General features: G+C 36.2%; 1 protein-coding gene across 1 annotated transcript in view; it reads left to right on the forward strand.

Annotated features, from left to right (window-relative positions):
• The window catches only part of Pcdh15 (protocadherin related 15), a 1,443,104-nt gene that overhangs the window by 536,843 nt on the left and 898,099 nt on the right, over positions 1–8,162 (forward strand). The gene's annotated exons all lie outside the window — the stretch shown is intronic.

The raw sequence follows: 8,162 nt of genomic DNA on the forward strand, positions 1-8,162 counted from the left end.
GTTCTAGTATGATTTTGTTCATTTCCATCACCTGTTTGGTTGTGTTTTCCTGTTTTTCTTTAAGGACTTGTAACTCTTTAGTTGTGTTCTCCTGTACTACTTTAAGTGAGTTATTAAAGTCCTTCTTGATGTCCTCTACCATCAACATGAGATATGCTTTTAAATCCAGGTCTAGCTTTTCGGGTGTGTTGGGGTGCCCAGGACTGGGTGAGGAGGTAGTGCTTCATTCTGATGATGGTGAGTGGTCTTGGTTTCTGTTAGTAACATTCTTACATTTTCCTTTCAGCATCTGGTAATCTCTGGAGTTAGTTGTTATAGTTGTCTCTGGTTAGAGCTTGTTCCATTCGTGATTCTGTTACCGTCTATCAGCAGACCTGGGAGACTAGCTCTCTCCTTAATTTCAGTGGTCAGAGTACTCTCTGCAGGCAAGCTCTCCTCTTACAGGGAAGGTGCACAGATATCTGGCATTCAGACCTGCCTCCAGGCTGAAGATGAAGGCCTGAATTAGGGCCTGTTCCAGAAGCTGTCAGCTTCTGTAGTCCACACTCTCACCTGTGCAGACTAGTCTCAGAGGGATCCGGGAACCAAGATGGGGCTCCAAGGTGCTCTGGCAGAGCCCTCCTGGGCAGGGTCGACACCTCTCCTCTGGCAGGAAATGTGCCCTAACATCTGGAGCTGGAAATGGGGTCTGCCTCAGAAGCTGTCCTCTAGGGACCTTGGGGGTGTCTGCCAACTCCGTGCCCAAGGTGACCCGGTGCTGGCACGGACCAGAAGAGGCCAATCAATGAATTCTATTATAAGCTGTACTCCTTTGCCCATGCAAAGCTTGTTGAGTCCCAAGAAAGGGAGAAATAGGAAATGGGGATACATCCGTTGTCTATATAATGTAAATCATGTTCCCATCAAGATGTTCTTTCCGTGTTCTATGTTCAAACTCTGACTGTGTACTTGGTACCATCTATTCATTTTATAAAAAGTGAATATCTTCATGTTGCGCTGTCTTGTGTGCTGAAATTGTTTCTGATCTTCACTAGTCCATGAAAATAGTGTCCAACTCATACCACTTTACAAAAATCCAACTCTATGATTTCTACAAAGTACTTACTGTATTTCATGCAATATAATATTTAATTTAAAACACCTTTTAGTGAGATGTCTGAAAGTGAGGACACCCTGAGTAGTTATTTATTTAACACCTTAAGAGGGTAATATTTAATTAAGATATTTAAAACTATGCCAAATAGTTCATTTTTAAGGGGAGGGAGGAAGGAAGGGAAGAAGGAAGGAAGGAAAGGAAGAAGAAGTAAAAGAAAGGAAGGAAGAAAATATGGCTCAAGTCTTGAGAGGAAAATCATAAATATAACAACCCATAGAGGTCCAAATAGATGGAAAGAAATTGTTCTCATTTAGTAATACTGGAAAAATATTTCAAACAAGAATTCATTTATTAATGTCCAACAGCAACAATAACAACAACAACAAAAAACACCACTTAAGTTCAGGGGTCAAAATACATTACAAAATATAACTGTTGTGACAACAGCACAACTTCACCAGGATTCCTGTGTATAATATCAGTAGTCATAACTGAATGGAATTTTTCAGTGCTAGTCATTAAATTCATGGCCTTGTACATGTTAGGCTGCTTTTCTATCACTGAGATACACCCTTAGTCCTCCGTGATTAGTCTGTGCACTAGATGACTATCCTCAAATGAGATAAAGTGAGGTATCACACTTATAATAACATCAAAAATAAAAGCAATCAATGAACACTTAAACAATATAACTGCATGTATTATGGGAACTGAGAAAATCTAACATTTATTAAAATAGCAACATAACCCCTAAATGATCTAGAGATTCAATACAATCTCTGGTGACTGTGTATATGAATATGTGAGAGAATGTGGCAAGGCAGTCATAAAAGGTATATATAAAATCAAGGACCCAGTGAAACCAGATCTATTTAAATAGAGAACACATCTAGAAAAGCTTCATTTTGGAACTCACTCTGAGACCATAGTAATTAACACTGCATCTTAACAGTTGTGATCTCTTCCTGACTCTGAATATATTTCCAGTATCTCTGCTCTTCAGCTCCAAACCTATTAAGTATATTCTAAAACTTATATTCTTCCAATTGAAGTGTTTTTTTATTTCTAGATTATGTAGTCACTCTGTAAATTATATATAAATTTTCATTGTGCAGACCACTATATGTTCCTATTGATTGCTGTAAACTTTTAGAATTATATTTAATTTTAGAGGTAAATATTTAAGTTTAGAGATAAATCTAACATTATGTGAAGATCTATCACATGTCTTTAGTAACAGACATGGAAGGAATAGGGGACAAATAGCAGAACAGAAAAGTCCCTGCACAAATTAATGACATAGATATCAAATCACTAATTTATCAATAATATGAAAATCTCCTAGCTAAATAATAATACCTAAATAATAAATGATTTCTAGCTATGCACAAAATATTTCTAGAAACTCATTGCTTTTATTTTAAGTAGAATACTCTTTTGATAAGTTTTCTATACCTCATTTTCTTTGTTTGTGTTTGGGGTTCATTGGTGTATGAATTCAAATCAATTGACCTTTACATTTATATTCATGGGGTGCAGTGTATGTGTGACCCTCACACCTTCTGAACATGAGAATAAGAGGTGAAGCAATCACCCATGGAAAAGAATTTAATTCTCCATGGCACAATTTTCAGTTATTACAGGATCATTCCAAAGTAGGAGAGCGACAATATACTAGCCATAAGAAAGAGAAAACAGAATCCACACTGAATTGTGAATTTAATATTACTCATATATAATATAGAGGTTTACAATTTGATCACAGGTTTTGTTTTTGTGTTGTTGTTGTTGTTGTTGGCACCAGAGACCACTAATTAAGAGAAGCACACAGCTCTCTGGACTCACAGCTGCCAGTTGACTTGAGACAGAGAATACATTGTATCAAACAAGCATCAAGGATAAACGTGTGGTGTACTTTCTCTAGTCTCCATATTATGCATCAAATGCCAGATATAAATTCACATTTCCTCATCTTTGTCTCAGGAATCACTATGTTTCCTGAACTCTGTATGTGTTGCTTTTAGAGATTGGTGGTGGAAAGGAGAGAGGTTAAATCCCAAAAGAAAGCTATAATACTTCAGTTATACTAAAATGTCCACCATTAACAAAACCATAAAAAAACCCTTCCATTCATAACTTGAAGCTCCTCAGGTTTGGGAGAATAGCATTGTGTATTTTCTAAAATGAAGAGAAAGACAGAATGATGCTGAACTTGGCATGACCATCCATTTTCCCCAAGGGTTGAATGTGACTCCTGACATCCTTATTTCTGAACAATGCTATACACTATGCTGAGATTCTCTGAAGTATAGAACATAGATGACTCAAGTGGGTAGATACTCCTAAAGCTATAATGCATAACACATACCAATAGGTAATTATCATGCAGAGTTTATATAATCATACATAAGGTTATCTTAGTAGCTGCATTTGTGTTTCCATCTTAGCTCTTTATGAAATTTAGGGCAAGGTACAGAGATTCACAGCTACTTACTGATTTTGTAACACATAGAAGTGATATCATTTTTAAGTTGCGATGACAGAAATGGATGGGGCTAATCGTATTCTGATGCTGTAGTCTACTTTGTGGAATTGATGGGTTACATAGTCATCAAAGACAGAAACCACTCGCTTCTAGTACTTTGAGGCAGAGCAGTGAGTGGCATTACATTGAAATCCTGGTATCTAGATGTATAATATAAACCTCAGGACATGAAGTTTTTATTAGTTATAGAAAGAGGTTCAAAAAACATATCAGGCACATACATGTGCTGATGTGATTTAACTGGTCTTTCAACCTGATAGAAAATGAAACTGTAATTCATCTGAGGACACAACTGAGGAAAGGAAGTCCAGGGTCAAAGTTTAGAACCAGAATAATTCAGTATCAGAATTCAATATCAAGAAGGCAATGCGTGCTACTTTTGAGACCAAGGGTTATTTTCCCCCTCAGTTCTGTAGTCACCATGGTCCAAGGGGGAAATAAAAGTTATTTGAATTGTCTTTGCCTTGGTCTCCTTGACTACCACAATGGAGCTGATTAAAATACTTTGCAGAGCCTTGGTAAGGATTGAGAAAGAAGAATTTTATTCACATCCAATGCACATCTCAATGTCACATAGATACCAGAATGTGCATTATCATGATCCCCATGGTGCCGCTCCCTTTGGAATACAAGCCTCATTTTATATTTGAGTGTTGATTATTTTAAAAGTAACTGCAAAGTCACATAGTGATTCATTGAAATCAATGATTTGTTTCTGCCCAGCCAAATATATCCATGGAAGCATTTACAAATTGACAAGAAGAAATCTCTCAGAAAGATTGATGTGAGAGTACAACACAGCTCATCAGTGTCACACTTCATAACTCTTTCCAAGTGTGAGTTGGAAATAATTTTATATATCTAAAATAAATATTAATTTTTTATTTGATAAAGTGGTCCTAAAGGAGAGTAGAAAATAAAATACCCCAGAAAAAAACAGAATGCTATTTGCAGGAGATGCAGTAAAAATATGGTTTATCCTTCTTGCCAATAATGTTGCTAATTCATAATTTTGACAGGAACCCATTCCAAGTCATTTGTAAGAGACAGAAATTGTCAAAAAGCTTTTATTACTCAATTAAGGAATCCATATGAAATTGATTACATGTGTCTTCCCAAATGTTTTATTTTTCTAGAAAACTCACCTATTTAATCAAACAACAAATATTAGTTGGATTCATAGTCTCAGGTATTTGAAAGATAAAAATACCTGGGTTAAGACTTGAGAGAGTTTACCCTTTTGTTGGTAAGATTATAAGAATATATACATATATATATATATACATATGTATATATGCATACATATATTATAAATAGTGTAATATATTATATATAAGATATATATCTATAGCAGTGCAATCTAGATATATTTTAGATATAATAGTGTAATATATGTTATATAGGATATATATAAATATATATATATTGTGTGTGTGTGTGATAATACAATGTACATTGGTTACAAGGTTTACGAGTTAAAAGTACAGTTAATAAGAAGGAGGACATCCAAGCCAAATGTCAGGTTCAGGCAATCTTGAATGCTGAGGTCACACCTTCATTGATACAGACAGAATGGACAGATGACAGCCCAAGATGTTAGCACAAGATGAAGAACCCAGATGATGGAACATGATAGTAGATCAAAATGATGGACAAAAGCTGGCTTTTGTAACAAATAATGGCATTGTGCCTCATATAAGACATGGGGAGATTGGGGAATTCCATATCTGGCTGGTGAATTCACCATGCTCAGATTATTAGTGATCCTTGATTTTGATTCCTGTACAAGGATATATCATGTGGTCTAATACTGCCAAGAGAAAGTAAATATTAAAATTTTTATGTGAACTTCGTTTAGAAATAGTAGCAGCTTTTCTAGTTATTTGATAATTCACTTTAAAATGAACTAAATCATCAGGTGGGTGTGATATTCAACCCCTTTAATCCCAGTACTTGGGAGCCAGATACAGACAGATAACTGTGAGTTAGAAGCCAGCCCAGTCTACAAAGGGAATCTAAAGACAGCCAGGGCTCTGTTATACAGAAAAACTCAATCTTGAAAAAAATAAATAAATAAATAAATAAAATAAAATAAAATAAAATAAAATAAAATAAAATAAAATGTCTGAACAACACATATTTACTCATTCAGATTGGCCCATTCCCTAACATTTTGCATCTGTGCTGTGAGAGGGTAAAAAGAAAAACTGGAGGGTAAGAACAGTTATGGAAACTGAAGACTTCATTGGAATTTCTAGTATAGTTGCAGTAGTGCTAAAGTCACTCAACTTCCCATTAGCCCAGGTATGTATCTAAAGGCAAAAGTGCATCTCTGGTGTAGAAAGCTACCAAACAAACATAAAAATTAAGAAAAGGGCTATGATATGTGAATATATCTATATAAACTTTAAGATCTTATTGAAGGGTAAGATGAAAACATTAAAGTCTTCATGTGGTTACAACATGTTGGTTGTATCTTAAAATTGCAGAAAAGAGTCTGGCTTGCCAGCTGGGTCTACAACACTACTAAATGATAGTAAAGACAAGAGAAACACTCACATGTACAATCATGAGGACAGGATCAGTAGAGACAGGATGCTTTTGAGACACTCTTGACTTTTGTTTTGTTTTGTTTGGTTTGGTTTTTAAGTAATTTCATATGTGGACTATCCATATCAACAAGTATTGTTGAATTGGCAAAGCCAGATTAAACCTTATGTATATTTAACAGTTTTCTGCTGCTTCACATATGGAGAAAGAACACATTATCAGAATATTCTGTTCTGAAAAATAGCATGCTTCTTGAAAGCCAGAATACACTAGGTTCAAGGTCACTGTTAATCAATATTCATCAAATTGGTTTCTAAACTAGCAATTTACAATTGCCAGCCATACCTATAGGATTATGTTGATGGATTCTTCATGCTTTGAATTTGACCTTCCAGTTGAAAATGGGACGCTTCAAAGTAGGAATTTTTGAGAAAATCAAACTGATGGTAAAATTGTGTGTATCTTCATCACCTAATACATGCAGAATCCCTTTGAACTGTATACACACATCATGTTCTCATGATCTCCATAATTGAGATCTTAAAATTCAGGAAAGCACATGGTAAGCAAAGGCAAGAAACCCTGAAACTACTATCTTTGAGAAGAGGTAGAGAGTTTCTGCCTAATTTTCCCATGAATATGCTTTTGGAAAATGACAACCCCTTTCCTTTATAAGTGGGCAAGAGTGATATTCTGATTATCAGGTGGGCTGATGGTCACTAGAAACAGAACAGACCATGAGTGTTACAGGGTTCTGTTATCCTCCTGAGAGCCAGAGATGCATGCTCATCTTAAGGTTGTCTCCAAATCAGAAGGGAGTAAAATGTCCATAAGCAGAAAGTTCCAGAAACACATATCCCCATAGTTCTGATCTTAGCAGAGAAGGCTAGCCATTCCTTTAGACATCAGCTATGTCATTTTCTATAATTAGTGTTTACAGCTTAAGGAATATAGGAGTGCCATTCACTGTCTGTCATCATCACAGTCTTCTTGCAAGTAAACTATTTGTGAGGTCCTGCAAAATGGTATTTTCTTTCTTTAAAGTGCTGAAACTAATTCCCAACACAAGTGTTTTCCTCCTTGCAAATAAATCTTAATTGCTTATGCTCAGCTTATGTTTAACATTACCTTGCTCTAGTATAGCTAGCTATATAAGGCATAAGGCACAGTGCAATAGAGAAACTGATCAATAGAAAGTTAGCAAGAGGAATGTCCATCCAGAGACTGCCCCACCTGGGGATCCATCCCATAAACAATCACCAAACCCAGACACTATTGTGGATGCCAACAATAGCAGAAACCTGTTATATCTGTCTCCTGAGAGGCTCCAACAGTACCTGACAAATACAGAGGTGGATGCTTACAGCCCACCATTGAACTGAGCACAGCCTACCATTGAACTGAGTTAGAGAAAGTACCCAAGGAGCAGAAGGGGTTTCCAACCACATAGGAGGAACAACAATATGAACTAATAGGTACCCCCCAGAGCTCCCAAGGATTAAACCACCAACCAAAGAGTACACATGTTGGGACTCGTGGCTCCAGCTAAATATGTAGCAGAGGATGGTCTAGTCAGTCATCAATGAGAGGAGAGGCCCTTAGTCCTGTGAAGACTCTATGTCCCAGTGTAGGGGAATGCCAGGGCCAGGAAGCAGGAGTGGCTAGGTTGGTGAGCAGGGGGAGAGGAGAGGGGATAGGGGGTTTTTGGAAGGGAAACAAGGAAAGGGGATAGATAGTATTTGAAATGTATTTAAAGAAAATATCTAATAAAAATGTTTTAAAAAAATTACTGAATCAGGATCTAAGGATGAAGTAAGGAATCTCCCTTTGGAAGCCTTCCAGGACATCTTTTTAAAAATTGAGAATCACTCAAATAGATGTGCTATTATTTCTATACTCCTCCTACCCTATGTCCTGAATAAAAATATAGTTAAAAGAAAGAAGGAAAGAAAGAAAGAAAGAAAGAAAGAA

Source organism: Mus caroli, chromosome 10 (genome assembly GCF_900094665.2).
Source record: "Mus caroli chromosome 10, CAROLI_EIJ_v1.1, whole genome shotgun sequence".
NCBI classification, from domain to species: Eukaryota; Metazoa; Chordata; class Mammalia; order Rodentia; family Muridae; genus Mus; species Mus caroli.